This window comes from Onychomys torridus, chromosome 13, assembly GCF_903995425.1.
Source record: "Onychomys torridus chromosome 13, mOncTor1.1, whole genome shotgun sequence".
Taxonomy (NCBI): Eukaryota; Metazoa; Chordata; class Mammalia; order Rodentia; family Cricetidae; genus Onychomys; species Onychomys torridus.
In genome coordinates this window covers 63,937,729-63,960,218 of record NC_050455.1, presented here as the reverse complement: position 1 = coordinate 63,960,218, position 22,490 = coordinate 63,937,729, and the positions used below count along the sequence as shown (strand labels likewise).

At 48.8% G+C, this 22,490-nt stretch overlaps 1 protein-coding gene across 4 annotated transcripts in view; it reads left to right on the top strand.

Annotated features, from left to right (window-relative positions):
• Ctif (cap binding complex dependent translation initiation factor) overlaps positions 1 to 22,490 on the top strand; it is a 262,595-nt gene that overhangs the window by 135,121 nt on the left and 104,984 nt on the right. The gene's annotated exons all lie outside the window — the stretch shown is intronic.

Here is a 22,490-nt window from a genome sequence, read left to right as displayed (position 1 = left end):
CTGCTGGGCAGGTTAGCTCTGGCCTATGCTGTGAGATGGGGCTTCCACCTATAAGTGAGAGGAGCACCTTTGAGGTGATGTTGGCGGTACAATGGCCTTGATCGTGTAGCATCAGAAACTGTGTTTCTGTAGTAGACCCAGGGACTGGGTCCCTTCAGAAGACCAGCAGAGGGCTACCGTCTCCACTCTTTCCTGGGAGGGAGCATTGCCCAGGATTTGCAGAAATGCTCTTTCCACTAACCAAAACAGAGCCCATGGGCTGCATGTTTAGAGACACGGCCTCCAGGAGGCTCCCCAAGCTCACAACCTCAAAGCCATTCCTCTGTCAGCCTCTCCACCACTGGGAATTGTCCTGTGTATGAGCCACATTTTGCAGTGACCTTCACAGTCCTGAGTAGTAGTAACCAGGGGACAGGAAAAGCATGTTGAAGTGGCATGCATTGGAGCAGACAACCAAGGTCGAGCCTCCAAGAAATACATGTGTGTGTGGTCTACCAGGCTTTCTTACATGGAAAAGTCTTCATGATAAAGTCTAAATGAAAATTTCCAGGTGCAGAATCATACTGTGTGCATTTGTGCTAAAGGGGGAGTGGGATTTTTATTTTTTGCTTGCATGTGCAAAAAATATTTCTGGGTGGAAATCTTTTAAAAGAAAGAACAAAAGGGCTTATGCTTGAGGAATTAAAATGAGGTGTTTCCCTATAGGGAATTTATTCTTAGACAACGGTGATGGCTTGTGGGTTTTGCCTTTAATGAACAGAGAATGTTCTTTAAGAGACAGCCAGCTGATATCCAGCGCTCAGAAAACTAGGAGCACCTGCCCTCGGTGCTGAGTGGCTATAGCTGGAGGTGTTGGACTCTGGCCAAATTCGACCTCTGACCCCTACTCTGCATGGAAGTCCTGAGCCAGAAGCAGTAGGTGGGCAGAAGATGGATGCCCAGAATGCCAGTCATCCAGTAGTGGATTTTCAATTTCTGAAATGATTCACAGGGGAAATGAGTATTCAGCTGACTGGGAAGCAGGCTGTCCTGGCTAAGGTCTGGGAATCAACAGATATCAGAAGAAGAAACTGAGCCAAAGAGCTGAACTAAGCCCTGCCCCTGGCCTGGCAAGGGTACAGTTGATTCCCAGCCTGGGCCACCTTTCTGCTCTGTGGCATTACACATGACAGTTATTGAGTTCTGGATTCTGGGTAGAGGGAAGAAGTGGGCAGCTCCTCAAAGGAGAAACGATGCTTACAAGGAAGAGCCAGCAAGGAGTCAGAGAGCAGAAGGCTTTCTGTCCTTCCTCCCCAGTGTGTATCCCAAAGTTGCCAAGACTCTCCAAGCTTACAAATGAGGAGGCTTCTCTGGGCCAAGGCACTGGCATCCAGGTCAGCCCACATGTCACTTTTTGGGCCAGGTCACCATGCTCCACAGGAGTCTCCTAGACGGAGCAGGCCTCCGGAAACAACATGACCCAGGAATGTCAGGAGAGAGCGCACATGGCATGGGAGGACCAGGAAGTTGGACATCCACTTCTCCATGTTCATGATAGTGAGTGCTCTGGATAGGTCAATGCACCTCACAAAGGATGTGGACTGGGCCAGCATCCAAAGAGAGGCAATAAAGATGATTAAGGGGACAGAAAGGATGTCCTGTGAAGGGGGCTGGAGGACTGGGCCCAGGGTAGAGGAAAGCACATCCACGTGGTGAAATCACAAAGGCCTTTACATGGAAGGACAAGTGGCAGATGACTGTGTTTATGGAGACGGAGCATCTTGGCCACCAGAGTCAGACTGTGGTTGAAGGTAGCAGATGCACACAGCTGAAGTCTGTGCTAGACAAGGAACCATTTCTCACTTGGGGGAGTGTCCTGTTACAGAGTCCCCACATGGTAGAGATTTCCATGAGAGAGAGAGCAGCTGAAAGAATTTATTATCTAAAAGCAGGGAACTTCTGAGTCTTTCTTGGAAACTATGGTGATTCTGGCAGTCACAGATAGGCTATGAGACATTATCAAGTCACCATAGTGGCCTTGTTGGGCACCAGACCTAGATGCTTGACCCTTCTGTACCGCAGGCTAGTCCTGCTAGCATTTAAAGTGCAAACCACACTGAGAAAGTGCCAGTTAGAGGAATGACCAGGATCAGCTGTGGTCATCAAGGAACACAGCCAGCATCTATGGAATACCACAGATCTTGCCATTTGTCATGAGAAGGGAAGTGGCCAGCTACATCCTCCTGGTGTCCCTGGGACTCACCTTGGAATGCCTGCAGGAGTCTTTGGCCTTCTGTCTCCCTGCAAAAATGACTGGAATTGGGGTCTGATAGCTGCAGGCTCATGACACAGTGCTGTGCCTAGCATTGAGTGTTACCTCCCAGCCAGAACAGGTCTTCTCAAAACTCAGACCCAGCATCCTCATCCTCATCCGTGCAGAAGTCTGCCATATGTCCCAGTCCTGCTTCGCTCTCCAGGTGTCTCTGTATGCTTTCCTCTCCCCTGGTTCAATTTGGAGGCAACAGGCATGCCTCCAAAGGGAATCATGTAGCAGTGTAGACATATGCCTTGGAAATAGGGCCTGCCTGTGGGGAGTTGCTTCTTTTTTTTTTTTTTTAAGATTATTTTGAGTTATATGTCTGAATGTGTATCTGTGGATGAGTATGTATGTACACATGTGTGCTGGTGCCCGTAGAAGCCAGAGGCATCAGATCCTCCTAGAGTTGGAGTTACAGACAATTGTGAGCCTCCCAGTGTGGGTACTGGGAACTGAACTCCAGTCCTCTGCAAGAGCAATACATGCTCTTAACTACTGAGTCATCTCTCTAGCTCCCAAGGTACTTCCTTTCTTGAAAACTGTGTTTTCTTTCATAAAATGGGTTCTCTATTTGAGAGGTTTGCACAAGCTCATTCTTGTAAGCACTTGAGTGTCTTAGTAGCAGTGTGCTCTTCAGGTCAGAAGGACTTTAAGGGGCACAGGAAGCATTTCTGTATGGAGTAGATATTCTTCTCATTACTGCCTTGGAAGTCTAGCCTTATAGGCATGACATCGCCAAGCCCAGGACAGTAGGTAGGTAGAGCCCCTCTACAGAAGCAACCTGAGACTCAGCTCCCCCTTCCCACAGGCTGCTTTCAGGGGCTCTGATGAAAGCTAAGCTGTGGCTATCTTTCCCCCGTTTTGAAAAAGAATTAACCACATGGAAAGCTTGAAGCTTTCTCCTTAAGAATCTTCTCAAAATTTGGACAACTGATAAGCACTTGCTTATTGGGGGGAAGTAATAAAATATGACAGGTTTCAGACAAAATTATGCATTTAGGGATAGAAATGGAATTAATGAATATCCCATGCATGTCCCGGGAGTAACGTGGATTTGCATGCTCCATCTCTACTGGATTGGAAATGGACAGTTGAGAAGGGGCTCCTAGAGGGTTTGTGTGCCTCCCCCTAAAGCTTTCTGCCCAACTCCAACATCCAGGAAGGAGAAATTCACTGAGACTGAAGTCCTGGCTCATAGCCTCTGTTTACTTAGTGTATTCCCTCATCCCGGCGGGAGGGGAGAGTTCTGCACCCTCCTCTCACTCCCCACGCTCCCCCCCCCCCAACTCTGTTTTAAGAGATGAGCATATCGCTGCACTGAACAAACCCTGCCTATCTACGGCCTGGGAAACAGACTCCAGGGTGAGGGTGAACTTAGGAAATCGTGATGTTAGGAAGGGGTGGAGAGGCAGCAGACTCGGGCAGAGAAGCTGAACTCTAGGGCAGACTTCGTGGTATGTTCTGACCGTACAGGAAGTTCTGAAGTTTGAGGACTGTCTGAGAGTTGACCTAGGATGGAGTAACTATGTAGAACTTTGTGGGTCATGTTCCTTGATTATCAGAAGGGGGCCATTTCCATAGGGACAGCCAGAAGGGTGAGAGCTGTTCCTGAGAGGGATGTAGGCAGTCCATTGAGCTCCCCACAGTGAAGCCTTGTTCAACAGCCTGTCTTAGTTACTTTTCTATTGATGTGACAAAACACCATGACCAAGGCAACTTAGAGGTTTCTAGGGGGTTATAGTTTCTGAGGGTGAGTCCATACCATCATGGCAGAAACATGGTGGCAGGGAGGCATGCATGTTGCTAGAGCAATAGCTGAGCGCTTATATCTGGATCCACAAGCACAAGGCACAGAGTAAGCTACTTAGAAATTGTATGGGCTTTGGAAACTTCAAAGCCTGCTTCCCAGGACACCACTCTTCTAACAGGATCACACTTCCTAATCCTTCCTAAACAGCTGCACTACCCGGGGACCAAGTATTCCAAGATATGAGTCTATGGGGCCCATTCTCATCCAAACCACCATACCCCTTAACCAGACTTATTCTCCATGGCATGTTCTGTGAACTGCAGCAAGGCCCTTGCGGTCAAAGACCTGACTGAGGTGGAGCCACCACAGTGGCATTCTGGCTGCAGAATTAACCAGAATGTTGTATGTGTCTCTGTAGCATCTGAGTTGTGGTTCAGAGAAGGAGGCATCGTGGGGGTGTTTGGAGGGGAGAGAGCCTAGAATACCCCCCTTTTGGAGTAATGATTAAACCACTAGTGAAACTCCAGAAGAATTTGAAAGGAAGATGGGGGTGATAGGGAGAAGAAAAGCCACAGCTATACAAGTGATGGCCAGGGATCCCTAGAAGCCCCCAACATAGCTCCCTAAAAGCAGAGGCAAATAGCCCCACTTACAATGACTAGGAGGGAGAAGCCAGTGTCTGCTTGCTCTGAAGATCCCCTGCCTAGGTTGTCGAGTGTCTCAGAAGACCCCTACAGACTCCAAAGACTGGCCTGTCAGCAAGTAGGGTACAGACACTAACGGAGGCAGCAATGGTCCTTTGCATAATGCCCACCTATGCTGACAGGAGTCAGGAGAGCCCTTCTTCAAATTAATTTGCTTCATTAAGTGAGGACCTGGAATGGCTAATGTACTCCATGTGCAAAGCAGGTGGACAGGAAGAAAAAATGACCTTGGCCATCCTGGCTAGCGTCAGATGGCTGCACAGCACAAGAAGCCAAAGAGCAAGCCATCCCCCTAGGGTGCAGAGTTGGGTTACATGCTGGACACTGCAGGGTGACCATGGTGTCTGTCCTCCAGCTGACAGTGACTGTGGCTTGGTGTCCTCAAACTGTAGAACCACTTAAGGATCTAATCATCTCTTCCTTGAGTCCTCTGCCTGCTCATGCTCACTTTCAGCCGTCAGCTTTGATTTTGTCAGCTCCTTGTAAACACTGTCTGTCACTGATAAAAACAAATAGGACATCTGGAATCTGGCAATTGGTATAGTATACTTACAAATATACTTTTAAAAAAAACACTGATTCTATGCTTTAGAGGGTTGAGTTTTGTAACAAATGAATTATGTGTCATTTTTTTTAAATTTTGAGATAGGGTCTCATTGCACAGACTCTGAACTGTAATGCCCCTGCCCCAGTTATTCTAGTACCAGAATTACAGACATGTACTACCATATTCATCTTTGAAAAAAAGAAAAAGAGTTGTGTTTGTTGTTTGTTTCTTAAGTTGTCTTGGGGTTTATTTTGTTTTGTTTTTGTGATTAGAACAAGTCTAAGGATGGTATAATGGGAAGGGTCCCTTGAAAACCTCTCTGGATCTTGATGTCATACTGTTCCCTGAATGTGCCAGGACAGTGACCCATTCAAAACAGGATGCAGATTTGGTCTAGGTATAATTTAGTCTATGAAATTGTGCTAGCAATTAATAATCACCTGTTTTCTTTTAAACCATCTATATTTGCAAGTGTCCTCTGGAAAAAGTGATATCTATATTCTTTAATTTTTGAAATTAAGAACTATGTACACATAACTACAATCTTTGTACATTTTCTATTGGAATTGCCTCCCGAGATGATGGAGACCAGGACATCACTCACTCTGCCATTGGCTATGAGCATTGCTGCAGGAAACCAATGGTGTAATTCAGTCCCAAGTCCAAAAGGCAAGAACCAAGTGCCCTGATGTCTGAGGTCAGGAGACCATGACTGTCTCAAGAAATCAGCAGGCCAGTTCAGCTCGCCTTTGCCCTTCTGTGCTCTGCCTATGCCCAACCCTTGGTAGGTTGAATGCTGCCCATCCATCCACAATGATGAAGGTAGATCTTCTTTACTGAGCATAGTAATTCAAGTGTGATCTTTCTAGGAACCACCTTCATGGAAACACAAAAAAAGTGTGTGTGTGTGTGTGTGTGTGTGTGTGTGTGTGTGTGTGTGTGTGTGCATACAGACACTGGTGCATGCATACCACAACACCTATGTGGAGGTCAAAGGATAACCTGGGGTTTGGATACTTGAAACAGGGTCTCTATTGTATTTTTTTCTGCTACATATGTCAGACTAGCTAGTCCATGATGGCCTGCCTCCACCTCCAGGTATTCCCCTGTCTGCACCCCCATCTCCCCATAGGGGTACTGGGATTTCCAAGCCTGTGTTACAAATCCAGCTTGTATGTTAGTTCTGGTGATTCAAACTCTTGCCCTCACTTTTTCAAGTACTTTTTACCCACCCAGCAAGACCCCTCCCTAATCCCTAAAAAAGTCTTACCAGCTATTACCTAAAATTTACCGTTTATTGTTATCTGTCCTCTAAAATGCTTCAGATACAGTCAGGGGCCATTCATGACTTCACATGAAGTATTCTCATATAACCAACATTGCCCTATCCCTCAAGTGAGGTGTGAACTCAAAGGCCTGCTCCATGATCTGTCTCTGCCATGGCCCCAACATCCTACAGATATGCCAGCTAGGTTTGCCTTTTCCAAGTCAATCCATGATCTTTCCTGGTAATCAGACTCAATTTAAGAGATCTGCTTTCTATTGTCCATCCCTCAGTAAGTTACATCAGATATTTCATCATCAACCTTGTGTTTCTGTCCACTGTCTCTAAATTTAAAAAAAAAAAAATGTAATTTTAGAGTTTTATTAATGTCTTTAAGTCTGACTATTTGCCATTGCCCTGGAAACCCTGCTCCAGGTCATCAGTGGTTATGGGTGACTCCTCCCTTCAACCCAAAATCCATCCTCATAACGTTTGACCCTAACATGTCAACTGTCACCTGGACCCATGAACAAGGAGCCTGATAGACACCCAGGGCCCCCTAGACTCCTGTCTGCAAGCCTTAACAGCTTTCTGGAGCTTGCCATTCCCCTGAGCACTTAGCAAACTCTCCATCCATCACGGGGCTCCTTAGTCTACAAAGGGGCTAGGTCTTCCAGGCCTTGTTCACCAGGAACTGATTCGGAATTGACCAGTCACATAGTTGCTCAGCTAGTCCTTTTAGAAGTACAACCAATGCTCATTACCCAAGGATTCCATATTGCAAGTTTGCCTACTTACTAAGACATGAAAATACCTGTGGTGTTTGGACAATCAGTCATTGACAGACATGGAATACTAAATAATTTGAGTTCCATGCCACACAGGATCCCAGCCAAGGTCATGCGATGCACCATCCTGCTTTTCTTATTCCATCTCTTGTCCTGATCATGGTTTGTCTAGTGCCATGTTTCCCACACTGGTGTGCTTTTGTTTGTGATTTTCCTGTTTGCATGACTCCTGAGTATAGATGTTTGTGTAGTGACCCTAAGTTCAAGCTTGTTGTTGGGATAGAAAAGGAAACTGTGGGCAACATGAGCACAGAGCTGTTGCATCATCCCCGTGATCCCAAGTTCAAGAAAACTGTGCTGTGCCTTACAGAGAGAGCTAGAGAATTACAGGCGGGACTCAGTCCTGCAATGAGTTGAGTGTTAACAGACCAACCACATATATTAAATAAACAGTCTGTAGGAGACTGAAGAGATGGCTCCGTGGTTAAGAGTACTACCAGCTCCTCCAGAAACCTGGATTCGATTCCCAGTGCCCACGTGGTGGCTTGACATCCATCTGTAGCTCCAATCCTAGGGGACCTGACTCTCTCTTCTGGTTTCTACAAGCAGAACATGCATGAGGTGCTCAGGCATGTATGCAGGCAAAATGCTCATGCACATGAAAATAAATAATAAAACATATAAGTAACAAATACAATAAGCAGTGTATAAACAGAAGCTCATATATAAAAAGAGATTCTATATCATCAAGTTGGTGAAATGTAACGAGAGGAAAAATAATTCAATGTTTGCTAATTCTGTGATGGCAGTGACATTCAGGAAAAGTAGCCTCCTGGACAACAAGAATGAGCTATGCTTGTTCTTTAAAACAGGGTAGAGAGATGCTAAAGATAAAGGCGTGTGTGGGGAGCCATGAGAATTGTGGGCATATTGTTCACATGGTGGTAGAGAGAGTGCTGGGAGGAAAGGAGTGGGCACTTCTTACCCTGCCTGTCACTGGCTTGGATTTGCTGCTTCATCTGTGCCATCCTGGGATGACACCATCACCAAAGCCCTCGTAGACAGCTCAGCCCCACGGTGACTGTCATTACCATCATTGTCAGGAGCCGGGGGACTGTGAGACAGATCCCTGCTCACATTGCCCACGGTTTCTCTTTCTATCTCAGCAAGGAAATTGCCCTCATTAAGTCCCTGCTAAAGATAGATAAGAAAATGGGCCAGGCAGACCCCCACCTGGCAGGCAGCCCTGTCAGATTGGGAGCAAAATGAGTCAGATAGGAATTATTTTTAGGATGTCTCCTCCTCCCGCACACCCACCCCCAGGCAGGCTCTCTTGGAAAGAAGGCAGCTCATTGCTTCAAGCCACATGTCCAGGTCCTCATTTGATTGAAATGGAGCCTCCAGGCTTGGAGCAAGCCATGACATGTCACATCATCCTCTGTATAGTGCTGATGCCTCACCAGTGCTCCTGGTCCCCATGGAGGCGGGACACAACCCTACTGTGGATCATGTACCCTTCTGGATCACTTTTCTGCCACTCCCCTTTGGTATATGCTCCAAGCTCAGGTTCCATTCCCAGATTCTTGGTTTATGGAAATACAGACCCCTAGGCACATTATCCTATGGAGGAACCAGTGTGTCCCCAGCCCAGAATTCACAGCCATATAGGGGCCAAACAGGCGTAAGAGGTGGCCTGCCATACATTTTGCAGATGTCCTGGGCAACGAGTCTTCCCCCTGGGCAATGGGCAATTCCTAGTACTGTGTTTACAACTGAGTAACTGGACATTACTTTTTTGATCAGTCTTACACCTTTCTTCCAGCTGTCAGAGTTCATTCAGACCCTGTAAGTTCTAAAGAGCAAAGCAGGGATACACAGGATTAAGAAAGGCAGCTGAAGAAGGGGCAAGGGGCATGTCTTCTCACCTGGGGACAGGAGCACCATTGACCAGGAAAGAAGCCAAAAACTATTACAGCTCCAGGTGTCTGTGGTTGGGACAGGATACTGAGTACCCTGGGAACCAACCACCAAGTTGCCTTGAGTAGTCTACCTCAGATTTCTCAGCCCTTCTTTTTCTGAAAGACTGGGCATTTATGGATTGGTTCACAAACACTAGCTCCAACTTTTCCTCCTCCCCTCAAGGCTCAAATAACCAAATCACCCCAGCCTCCCATGGGGGAGAGTGTGCATGCTGGATAGCCAAGCCCTTGGCCAGGCTCACTTGATTTTTAAGTCCAGCACATCTTTCGCCAAACATGGGTCTTGGGTGGGGGGAGATCCTCACCAAATTTATTCTTTTTGTTCCCAGGGTCAGGGATGCCATTAGATTATATGTAGTGACAGGAACTCAGGAAGTCCACACAATAACTGCACCTCAGACAACACAAGTCCCTATTCCTCTGCCATTTTCTCTGAGAGCCTTCCACTGTGGGCATGGGAGGAAAGGATGCTGGACCAGGAGCCCTGGGGTCTGGTTGGGGCTTTTGCCTTATGCTGTAGGAGCCCAGCTTTTCTGCTATGCAACATGATTGTGAGTCCAGCTCTCAATGCTATTACAGAGTGCGTACTACAGATCATGGAGGAGTCTTCCAGACCTATTCCATTCATTAACCATGGGGATGGAAAAGACAGAACTGAGAACATTATGGAAACTGGCCCAGGCTCTCAGTAAAAATAGCGAGTGTTCTTTCCAGAAAGTTCTAGACAAGCAGGACATGCCTCTGCTCCTATGGACATCTTTCCTCTCCGTATCTAGTCCAGGTCTGTGTGCTGGAACCCAGCCATCCTGAGCTATGCTATCATGTTCCCCGCATCCAGCTTCCTAAGACCAGACACCATGGAAGAGCATCCTAGTTACAGAAGTGCCAGGCTGTGTATCTGCTGGTGCTAAGGGACTGGTTGGCTATGGGTCTGCTAGGTTCTAAAGGGGTACCAGACTGAAGATCCACTGGTTCTGAAGGGGTGGCAGACTGTGGGTTTGCTGGCTCTAAAGAGGTACCAGGCTGTAGATCCACTGATTATAAAAGTATACCAGTCTACAGATCACTAGATGTAAAGGGGTACCAGACTATCAATTGCTGGTTCTGAATGGGTATCAAGCTGTAGATCCATTGGTTCTGAAGGTGTACAAGACTATAGATCACTGATTCTGAAGAGGTGCCAGGCTATAGGTCCACTGGTGTTGAAGTAGGCGTGGCAGGCTGTAGATCCACTGAAGGGGTGTCAGGCTGTCCATCCATTGGTGCTACGGGTCTTTCTGCTGGATTCTGAGAAGCCTGGCCCACCCTCAGCCCAGGCCAGAATAACTCAGCAACCCCATGAGCACTTCCAAGGCTCACTATATTAAGAACACTGTTTTGAGCCTTAAACAAATATTAGTTCATATAATCTTCCCAGCATCCCAAGGAAGGGCATGCTATTTCTATTTTCGTTTTGCAAATGGGGAAAGTAACTTGTAGTGACTAGGAGGCCTGGCTTCAGAGACTATGTTTCTAACCAGTACACTCCCCCCCCCGAATTCTCCCTTTCACTTCCTCCTAGTCTCCCCTCCCTGTCGTGGGTCCCTCACTGCCTTTGGCATAAACCCAATTAACTTGTAATCATGGGCGTTCAAGATCCCATACTCTTGTGAGGATGAGCCTTCCATTTGCAAAGGGACCAAAAGAAGGGCTACTCGGCCTCATTCAAAGGAAGCAGGGAATGAAAAGACTTCAGCCAAACCCACCAGACTGTCTACTCAGCCACAGCACCAGGCCAGTCCTGCCCTCCCTCCACTGAGTGATTCATGGACGAACATATGTTGGAAGATCCTGTAGTAAACTAGAGATTTTTCCTGGTTATGGCCCCACCCGGGAAGAGGCCCAAGAGAGGGTAACATGAGTTACAGGGAAATGGGCAGCCCTTGCACCTAATCAAGAGGCCCAGCCCAGGGCATGAGGGTGCCTTCCACTCCCCATGGCTCCTCAGCAGTGACCAGGGCACAGGTTTTAAAATACCAAGGAACCTTCCTGCCTGGGTCAGCATCTACCCTAAGCTCTGGGAGTTATTTCTGAACCTTCCCAGTAACTTAATTTTAGCCACTTATTCCAAATGCATGTGTTTTGGGGACGCCAAGGTGGCCTCTGTTATGGTTTGTAGTATTTTTGGGAGGGCCTGGTTTCCAGAAGTGATGCAGGGGTTCAATTAGGCAAGACACCAGCAAACAGAAATAAAGTAACTCAGAAAAACAGGTCCCCAGAGGTGACGCCTATATGTAACATCCATGGGAGACGCTGAAGGAAAAGGTCACCAGGGTGCCACATGAGTGGCTGCCTGGGCTCTGTCCTGCTCTGCACCTATGAGATTACAATGTCCTGTAGACATGAGCAGGAGAAAGCTACCCAGGCTTTCAAGTAGGCCTGGACAGACACAAAATGGCCCAGCTCTAGAGTAGTCAAACCAAGCTGGTGGCAGGCTCTGGAGACCCACCTTGTAAGTGGGCAGGCACTCACATTCCCCAGCAACCCAGGGGAAGCCTGGACATCCTCACTGTCGGCACATTAACAGCGAGATGTCTTTGCAAGAATTACCACACAGTTCATAACTTTTCCCCTCCAGTACCACGGACTCCACCCAGAGCTTCCCACATGCTAGGCAAGTACCTATCACTGAGCATCATTCCCAACCCTCTTTTTTCTTAGACAGGCTCTCACTGCATTGCTCAGGTTTGCCTTGAACTCACTCTCTAGTCCAGGCAGACTTGTGTCTTCAGGAGTTTTCTATATAGTGGAATTATAGGCCTGGCTTGTTCATAAACTTTCAAATAGGCTTTCAGAAGCCCCTCCGTACAGGGCCCCGGGGCCTGCTCCGTGTCTCTGCTGTGCCTCTCCTTGCCTGTCCTCGGCTCTTCTCACCTGCCAGCTTCATTCACTAGACCCCAGTTCCTTAGCACTAGTACCCCAGTTCCTGGTTCAAGTCTGTCCCTGTGCTGGCTGGACCCTTCCTGGGACTCCTCTGCCCAGACTTCCTCTGCTGGTCCCTTTCCATGGCCCCCTACTCTGTTCTTCAAGTCCTCATCTGCCCTTTGCTGGTGCTCATCCTGATCTTCAGTGTAGTTCCCAGGTAAATGAGGCCTGAGGATCCAGGAATGGGCAGGAGGCCTGAGGCAGACAGGACCCTTACCAGTTGTGTCCCAGAAGACAGCCCCCACCTCCTTATACGCCATTGCTTCAGAGACACCTTTGCTTTCAAGAGGACAAAGGATTCAGTGTCCCATTCTGCTTGTCAGGCTGACACTGAACTCAGGAAAGGACATGTGTTAAGTCCAGTTTTAGAAGCCAAACAGATGAGATGGGGCTGGTCACTCAAGTGGTCCCCACACGTGCGTTCCAGACTGGTTTCAGCATGTTTAGGAGCAGATGGCTCAGCCTCTCTACTCTGAGCACAAAACCCGGTGACTTTGAACCTGAGCTGTGGCCATGGCACAGAGAGGCAGGGTGGGAACCCTGGGGGACAGGCAGAGCAGATTTGCCTGGTGTCGCTGGTGTTGGAAATACTCAGGCAGGGGTAGAATCGGGTCATTAAGTCCCCTCTGTTAGAACCATATGGGCCAGCTCCTTTGGAATCCCTCATTCTACTGCTCTCCCTAAGACATCAGGGCACTCTCAGGCCCTCTTTCCTGGCCACCTCTGGTATATTTGGGCTTTATTACCGATTGCATGTAACTGAGGCCTGTCATCCCAGCCCCTTGTGATGAGAAGGGGGATGTGGCCTAGCCTCTTCTGCTGTGAGCAGCTCCCTGGAAGCCCCCAGCTTGCTGCTGTCACTGGGGAAGTGGGTATCAGTGGTTGATGTGGCCTGACTGGATCACCCAGGCAGATCTCTTCACATTTCCACAGACACCTTCAGTGACCACCCAGAGTTAAGAGAATGACCTAGCTAGCCGCAGCACACTGATGAGACTCTCCCATGAGCGGGAATTCTGTGGTGCTAAGGGTTGAGAGGGGAACATTTACCGAAATCAGGATTTTTAGTTTGTAAATTGAAAACCATCCCACTTGAAGCAAGCGCACATTTTACCTGTACCTTCATTGCCTGGAAGCCACGCGGAGTGAGTCCACATTCCAGCCACGTTCATAGGTGGCCTCATGAGTATGCTGAGCTGTCTAGACTTGGCTTGAGCCCTGTTGCTAGATGAGCAGCCCTGAGGCAAAGCTTCGCCTCTTTGAAGCGGTGGGGCTTCTATCAAATAGTCCGTCCCCTTTGTAGCTAGACTTTGCTGTGCAAATGAGAGAATACCTGGAAAGCAGCCTCCAATGTCAAGGACTACATGGACTTGAGAACGAACCTGTGTTTGTATTGTACACGTGTCTGTATTATAGGTATATATCATCTATCTATCTGTCTCTCCCTCTGTGTGTGTGTCTCTCTGACTCTGTGTGTGTCTGTGTCTATCTGTGTGTATGTGTGTCTGTCTGTGTGTGTTTGTGCCTGTCTGTGTGTGTGTGTGCTGTTTGTGTATGTGTGTGTCTGTCTGTCTGTCTGTCTGTGTGTTTGTCTGTCTGTGTGTGTGTGTATATGTGTGTCGGTCTGTCTATGTGTATCTGGGTGTGTGTGTTTGTGTGTAAATGTCTGTGTGTCTGTCTGTGTCTGTGTATGTATTTATGTGTGTCTGTGTGTGTTTGTGTATATATGTCAGTGTGTATGTATGTGTGTGTGTGTGTCTGTCTGTCTCTGTGTATGTATATGTGTCTGTCTATGTGTGTCTGTGTGTATGTATGTGTGTGTGTGACTGTGTGTCTGTGTCTGTCTGTGTTTATCTGTATGTGCGTGTCTGTATTTGTCTGTGTGTATGTATATGTGTGTGTGTTTAGCTATCTATGTGTGTCTGTGTCTGTGTTTATGTGTATATGTTTGTGTGTGTGTGTGTGTGTGTGTGTATGTGTATGTCTGTGTGTCTGTGTGTATCTGTCAGTGAGTGAGTGACTATGACTGCTTTGGGTCTCCTGCTAATCAGCGTGGCCAGTGACAGTTTGCTGAAAATAGAACCAAGGCTCAGACGGAATATTTATGTGGAGTAACTATTGCTGCATATCAAAATAATTCCCAAAGTGTAGAACTTAAAACCACAAATGTTTATAATCCCACACAACTCAAAGATTCAGAATCCCAGGAGTAGCTCAGCTAGTGTGCCCTGGCTTAGGGTCTCTCTTTATATTAGAGTCTAGCTGTCAGCCAGGGTACAGTGGTTGGGGGCTCGGTTGGGGTTTGGCTATCTCCTTCCTGGTTTACCAGGTTATCGACACTCCTTGCTTCCTCCATAGCTCTGGGTTACCAGGCAGGCCTCTTTACACACATGTTCATGACATGCTCATGGTCTCAGTTAACTCCCAGAGAATGACCCAAGGGAGGAGCAGATGGACAGACAGCAGATATTTAGATGGACGCTTTGGTATCGTATCCTTTACAACTTGTCTTAGAGATGGCATGCCATCACTTCTACCGTCAGAGCTGTTGGCCACAAACAGACAAATCTGGGGTGGAACGGAAGTTCCGAGGGGGTGAACGTCCAGGAGGTGAGAGCCATCTGGAAGGCTGACTGCTCCAGCCCACCGGCCTCCCCCAATGACTCATCCCTCCTCCGCAGGGAACACACTTGCTCCCCCTGCTGTTACTATCAGGTGACATCAGCAGCAGAGGTCGTGCGGATACGCATGAGGTTCTTTGGGGATACTTCTTTGCATTTGGTTCTTTCTAGGTCTATGGGCCTCTGGTCTAAGAGGACAACTTAGCTGTGCCCCTACATAGACACATACCCAGTATATAACTTCAGGATAGACATAGGGTCATTGTCGCGGTTAACCATTCAAGAAGGGGGGAAGCAAGAAGCACCTGAAGTCACTTGTCTATAGCTCCTGTGATGCAGCGGGGCAAATGTTGGCGGCTCCTCCCCCAGGTAGAGTCTCGCCCTGTTCCTATAAGGAGTTGCTCCACAGGCTTTGGCTTCACGCTTTGCCATAGAGATCTCTCATGTTATTGCAGCCAGGCCCGTGACCAGTGAGTACTCTGGGCTCTCAGGTCTGCGTCCAGGTCACCCCTCTCTGTCGCCGAAGGACGGCATGTATTTGCAATGAGTTTCTCAGCTAGCATCTTGTCTGTAGAACCCGGAGTCAAATGACTTCTTTGCATGCTGTCGTCTCTGGCCCTTTTGGTCTCACTGATACAGTTCTTCCAAAAACAAGGTAGACCTTGTGTGGAGCCTGCTGTTCTCCACACCACTGGAAAAGCCCATCTTCGAATCTCTCAGACTCTTTGAGTTTCTGCAGAGGGAATGCCCTCCAGCTTCTTGAGGCTCTGATGTGTGGTTGGGAAGATCTGAGAGTGACCCTTGAGGAGAGTTATAGGCTCCTCTGTGTCACTGAACCATGCTGGGCAATGCCACCTTCAGTCTCCTCCAGATCTTGAGAGAGTCCCAGCCTCCACCTCATCTTTGGACTGTGCTTTCATGGGCGTGCTTGCTTCTGATCTTTACCCAGAAGTCATTTCCTAATTTTAGCATCATCTGCCATCTGGTAAGTCTAGGACTCTTCAAAACGAGCAAGTTCTGGTTCCTTGTGTGTGTGTGTGTGTGTGTGTGTGTGTGTGTGTGTGTGTGTGTGTGTGTGTGACAGCCCCTCCTTTAACTTGTCTAGCTCCTTTCCCAGCTTACTAGACTCAGCAAGAAGGAACCAGGCCACGTGTTCGACACTCAGGCTGGGAATGTTGAGGCAAGGTCACCGCACCACTGTGGACATTCACTTTTCCCCCCTCAGCATACCATCTCTGATGCTGCACAGTGAGACTCCCTCCTGTGGTCCATGTGACCTGTGGTTTATCCCAAGCTCATGTTTCTCCACAGAGCCTAAATTCTTCACAAACACGCACTTGAAACCCTTGTTCCTGCCTACCACCCAGGCCCAGAGAGATCCCCATGTTTGAGATTTTGCTACATCAGAATCTCTAGCCACCCAAAGCTGCATTGGTTATCTCATGCTGTGTAACAAATTAGCTCAGGAACCAGTTAGCAGTTGTTAGCTCACAGCTTCTGAGGGTCAGGGATCCAGAACACCATAGCCGACTTGCTTTGGCTCAGGGTCTCTCGTAACACTACAGGCAAGCTGTCAGCCAGACCTTCTACTTTTATACTGTCTAATGTGGCTCTTGGCGGGCCTGTTACCTGCTGACTTCAGGCTGGAGACTTCATCTCCTTGCAGTTGGGCCCCTCTACAGGATGTTCATGGCTGAGGGGAGAAGAGAAAGGGGGAAGAAAAGGAGGGAGGGAGGGAAGGGATAGAAGGAGGAGGGAGAGGGGAGCAACAGAGACAGTGTGCCGGAGCTAAGATGAAGCGGGGGAGGTGGAAATTTCCTGGTCTCTCCTAAGTCACTCCGCTGCTGTGGAAAGCAACCTAACGCGCCTTCTGCTGTATTGCATGCACCACACAGAACTAACCTATGCAGTGGAGGAAGGGGTTAAACAGAGTAGTTGGTGTGCTGGCACAGGACTGTCCCCAGCACTGAGGAAACAGAACAGTGACAGGACAATCTCAAGGTCTAGGCATCCTGAGAAACAAGAGACCCTGTTCAAAATCTTAAGGTGCTGGGACTTGAAGACATGGTTCAGTGGTTAAGAGCGGGTATTGCTGAGTTCCGTGTATTGCTGGGCCCCATCAAGTGGTTCACAACTGCCTATAACTCCAGCTCCAGGGACTCCAACACTCTCTTCTGAACTCTGTGGGCACCAGCCCCCACCAAGCAATGCCCACACAGCACTCAGACATACACATATATACACATAGTGAAGAATAATGAAGGAATAAATCCCTTTGTAAAATTAGAGGTGTAGACACCAGGAGTTAAGAGACACAAAGAGTCACTATTGTCTGCTGAGAGTTCCTGCCTAGATAATTGTGCCCTGCCCCCTTCCATTTCAAATGTGAAACTTCACTAAAAGCTTTGAGTGGGTTGAAATTTTTGTGTGTGTGTGTTTACCTTCTTCTGGTTCAACTTCGGCTCTTTCTAAGAATACCCTTCTTAGCCAGCTCCCTGCTCTGTACCACTGTCCTCCCAATCAGGGCTCGTTTCTCCATACCTGCAGTGGGGAGTGAGTTAAGTATTTCCTCCCTGGAGAAGGCTTGGAGTCGGAAGGTGTTGCTGCCTGAGCTGTAGAACATACTTGTCCCCCAGGGGATCCAGCAGGGCTTTCCAGGAAGAGGGAGCTTTCCAAGCTGTGAGCATGTGTGCACGCACACAGGTGTACACACACACACACACACACACACACACACACACACATATCCTTAAACTCTAGAATCTTAATGATTACAACAGACTGTACTTTGAGTTGGACGCATACTGAAATACTGGAGTCTGTCCGACACTGGTCGGGAACGCTTCCATGGGTGGGAAAAGCTAAAAATAGTAACAGCTCAAATAATGATGTCTTGCCTGGTCTTTCTTAGAGTACCCTGAAGTGGGCCTGGGAGACGGGAGGATAAATGCTAGCGTCCCCATTGTGTAAGGGTGCTAAGACTCAGAAGGACTGGGCAGCTCGCTACAGACCTTTGCAGGGCTCAGCTGGTCCCAGACACCTGAATGTGCACACTTCCTTCCATGGAGTTCTGGAACGTCGGCCCCGAACAGGGAACATACTCTTTACCCCTTCAAAGTAAGTGACCTGGAGTTGAGTGCCAGTCCAGGTGAGGGGTCCCCCTCGGGAAAGGCCAGCTATTGTGTGGTCCAGAGTTTAGAGCAGAACAGAAAAGGCTGCTAGAACTGATGAAGGATGGCTAGCTACCACACGGTGCTGGATGCCCGCCACGATCAAGGGGGCTCCTTTAACTCTGTCCTTCCACTCACTGTCGAGGTACCCCTGGCAGAAGCATTTCAAGAGACTTTGACCCCAAACGGAGAAACTGAAATGAAGTAATAATCAGCTTTGCCTTGTGTGCCTGGTGCAGTCAACCAAGTTACCTGTCCCCACATTTCCCTGCAGTGTCCTCCTGGCCACATTTCACAGGTAGCAATGTCTGCTGCAGTGGGTGACACACTGTTGTCTTCACATGAAGCTCTGTGAGGCAGCCCCACCCTGCAGAAACTGCCCCCCAGAGACCCAGAGAGCAGGCAGGGCACAGTGTGGTTGGGGAATGGCAGAGTGGGGAAGTCTGGGAGGGTCCAGAGGCCACTAAGAAACAAGGGCCTTCGGTGAGAACAGATGGCTGAGAAAGAAACACAGTGAGCCTCCCTTGGGAGATCGGGAAGTAGTCCTAGAGATGAAGATGAAGCTGGGGGACAGTGCCTGCCCTCCTGGGTGTCCTTTCTCCAAAGCTGGATCCCACACTGTGGGCCAGAGACCAGGTGTGGAGCGTCACTGAGAGTGGACCATAAAGCTCTGCTCATGGATGAGGCCAGTAGATCTTCAGCATGAGAGATGCACCTGGGACATTCTGAAGGCTAGAAACACACACACACACACACACACACACACACACACACACACACACACACTGCCATTGGGTCCTCCTGCCTCTACACTGAAGTAGCCTTCACTAACCCTCATCCTTCTAGAATAAATACTGCTCAAGACACATCTCTATCTCAGGCACTAGGAAAGGGCTAAGTTTGGTGCTGGTAGGTAAACAGGTGTGTAGATGAATAGTTTCTCCCAACAAAGTCTCGTGTGGAAACTGGCCGCATAAACCAAGAGGGCTTCCTTGCCCAGAAACTCTGCTGTCCCTACCACTGGCTTCTGCTCACTTAGAACAGTAATTACTGAATTGATTCTATGGGATGGATACCTTCTGTGCTGGGCACCTTAGCCGGATCAAGGACCAGCACACTTTATCTGCAAAGGTCTCTTTGTGAGCCAGGGGCCTCTGTCACAACTGCTCTGTTCTGCCACCACTGTGCAAAGGCAGCAATTATGATACAGAAATGGATGCTTTCATTTGCTGGATTTGGCCCACAAGCCGCAGTTGACCGGTCCCTGACTTGGATTGTCAAAGATACTTAACTGTATCACTACAGAGTCTGCCCCACCCTAGAGCTGAGGAGACCAGGTACCACAGGACAGGGAGGGTCTCCTTCCTGCCTGTCACACATCTGGAGGCCGACTTCCACTTGTCTGACCTAAGATCCATTCCTAGAGGCGCACTTTTTGAGACAGACTTGGGCCACCTGTCTGGCCAGAAAGCTATTTCCTGGGAATGTGGAGGTTTCAGAAGGCCTTACTTGAGGCACACGTGGAAGGCTTACAGCGTCAGGTCCCTAAGTGTAACCATATTGCCAGGCTTGAGGAAGAGTTACCTTGTGCCCTGTGACTCTGTAGTCAAGACGGTTTAAGCAGAGTAGGGGAAGGGGTCTACCGGAAGACACACAGACAAGAGGCAGATTTCGCCTCAGGAGTTGACTGACTACTTCTTCATGGACATCTCTGTGCTGCCTCCCGGCCTCACCATGGAGAAGCCTGCCTCACAGCTACGACCTCTGTGGGAATGTCTCCAAGTCCTCAGTCTGGAGGGAAGACCTCAGCCAAAAAGTGTTAAGAGGGTTGTCCTTGGCTACCCGGCCTTCCCCAGACCCGCTAGCTCTCCTTCACCTTCTTCAAACTGTAGGGATCCACAGCAGCATCGCCTGTTCTCCTGAGTCACATCCTAAACTAGTATGGCCCTCTGCCTCTGTGTCCTCCATTCCATCCCAACTGTTCAAGAAGACGTGCTGCCTAGCCCACAGCCCAGGTCTCTGTCATGTGTGTGGTAGGGAAACCCCTTGGCTGTTGTGAGCAGCTGTCTCAGAAGTTCATTCCTTTGTCCTTGGCATAGGCCACATGTATCTCCACAGACATGGATCTGTATCAGAGGAGGAGGAAGAAGAGGCGGCAATATAATTTGAGAGGAACCAAGGGTCCTATGGGAGCCTCCATTGATGGTGCACACTGTTTAGGTTAAAAACTCACAATCCCTGTAATGCCCTCCAAAGTGGAGCTACCTCAGGGAGGTAGTGTCCCTGAGCATGCAGACATGCCTAATTGGCTTTATCCAGCCAAGTGGATTAGAGATAGAGAAGGAGTTATAAGCGGCATACAGGAAACTGAGGGGCTGGACCAAGTGGGAGTGGCAGTCCCCTAATGAGCCGCAGGCCCCGCCCTCCTGTCTGGGGAGACATCCATTCAGCCCTCAGATCCAACCACAGCCACAGTAGCTGGAGCAGAGCAGGCTATCTTGATGACTGCAGCCTCCTGAAAAACCTACTGACTGTGGGGCCAGGAGCAGGGCTCTCTGGGCCATAGGTGGAGTCCAAGGCCAGGGAATGTCCTAGAAGGAATAAAGAGGACTCTTGGTATGGCAGGAGAGCAAGGACACACCTCAGTGGTTGGTCCTGCGTCAGGGACTGGGTGTCCAAGGGCAGAGATGGCGCATTCTACCATAGCACTGTGGCCCTTTGAGAAGAAGGGAAAGTGTGAGTCTGCCTGGCTTGACATGTGGCCAGAGCAGAATCCAGCAACAAGGGTGAGAAAAGTTACGGCCTGGTCTCTCCCAGGCCAGACCAATAGTAGCCCTACTAGGCCAAGAAGACCTCCTTATAACCCCCGGGGAATTGTAGCCAATTCACCCTTTCTTTAAGGCCTCCCTCCCTTCCTTAGATCTCTCTGTATATTTATTGGGGTCTTTCTTCTGGAGTTGAATGTGAAGCTGAGGTCCCAGACAGCTGGATATCCCCAGTTAGTGCCATTCAGCAAAGCCACTTGGAGCAATGAGTCTATCTTTCTCAGTCCTATGAGCCTGGCTCAAACCCAAAGTGGGAGCAGCCTGCAGGGGTCCACCTTAGGCTGGCTGGAAAACAGATCACAAGGCCCTACCTGAGGGACTTTATAGCATGGGCCTTATCGCTGTGGTCCTCAGGGTGATAGGGACTTGCACCAGTCACTTTGAAAGTACACAGGGGTCCCAGAAGGTGGTCAGGAAAGAAACCACAGTGCTTCTTACAGACCTAGGCCTGGGCCAAGCATTCAAAGAACTTAGGTCTAGATACATAAAGGAAAGTAAGATATACTGAAAAGTCCATACAATAACATACAGTGAGCTCATGTATATAAGCTTGTAGGTATACATGGGTGTGCATGTGTGCAGTTATGTATAAAATGCACATGTCATATATCTACACATGCTGTATGTTTGAGTGTATGTGCTATGTGTGAGTTTGTGTGTCCATGTCTATATGTGAGTATTATGCATGTATGTGTAATTTATGTGCACATAAATGGCACGATACAGGGACCTGGATTCAAGAAAGAAAAGGCTTCCTGAGGTTTATTGTGGTCAAGCAGTATTCCTGATCTGTCCCTCCAGGAAGCTGGGCAGAAGGCAGAGGGTGATCACTCCCAATAACTGACAAGACAGAGGCAAAGATCCAGAACAGACGGACTGACTGGTTCAGCTCAGGGACAGCAAGCAGGCTGGCCTGGCTTCAGAGAACCCTTTGAGGGGCTGCGGAGAATAAACAGTTGGTCAGGGAGGTGTCTGCAGAAGCCATCAAAGAACCAGAGCCAGTGCCCCAATCTGCCACCATGCCTCCAACACCCCCAACTCGGGTGTGCAGGTGACATGCTCATGGGAGCTTGTTCCTGGCATGGACAGCAGGTACAAAGGACAGAAGCTTATGGCCTAGGGAGGAGGGAGAGGAGAAGATGAGGCTGGGGTTGCCATGGACACTGGGAAGGAGAGGACAGGACACCAACTCAGACCATGTTTCTGCCACTTCCTGAGAGCTTCAGATTTTTGTCTTGAGTTGCAGGCGCGCGCGCGCGCGCACACACACACACACACACACACACACACACTAGTTAGGCTACAGTTTGTAGAATGCTTGCTGATGCTGAAGTCTTCCCAATTTAAACAGATGATGAGCAGAACTTGAGGCATCCAGATACTGAGATTTGATGGATACTCCATGCCTTCTGAGAGCCTACCCTGAGCCTGGCTGTGTAACAGGACAGAGCTAGCAAACAGTGCATAAATGTTTGCAGAGGGAAGAACAGCAAAAGGCAGGACCACTTGTGATCCCGGATGTCGTGGGAAGTGGAGGAGGTGGAAAGGGCACACCAGGGTGGTCTGCTGGTTGGGATGGCTG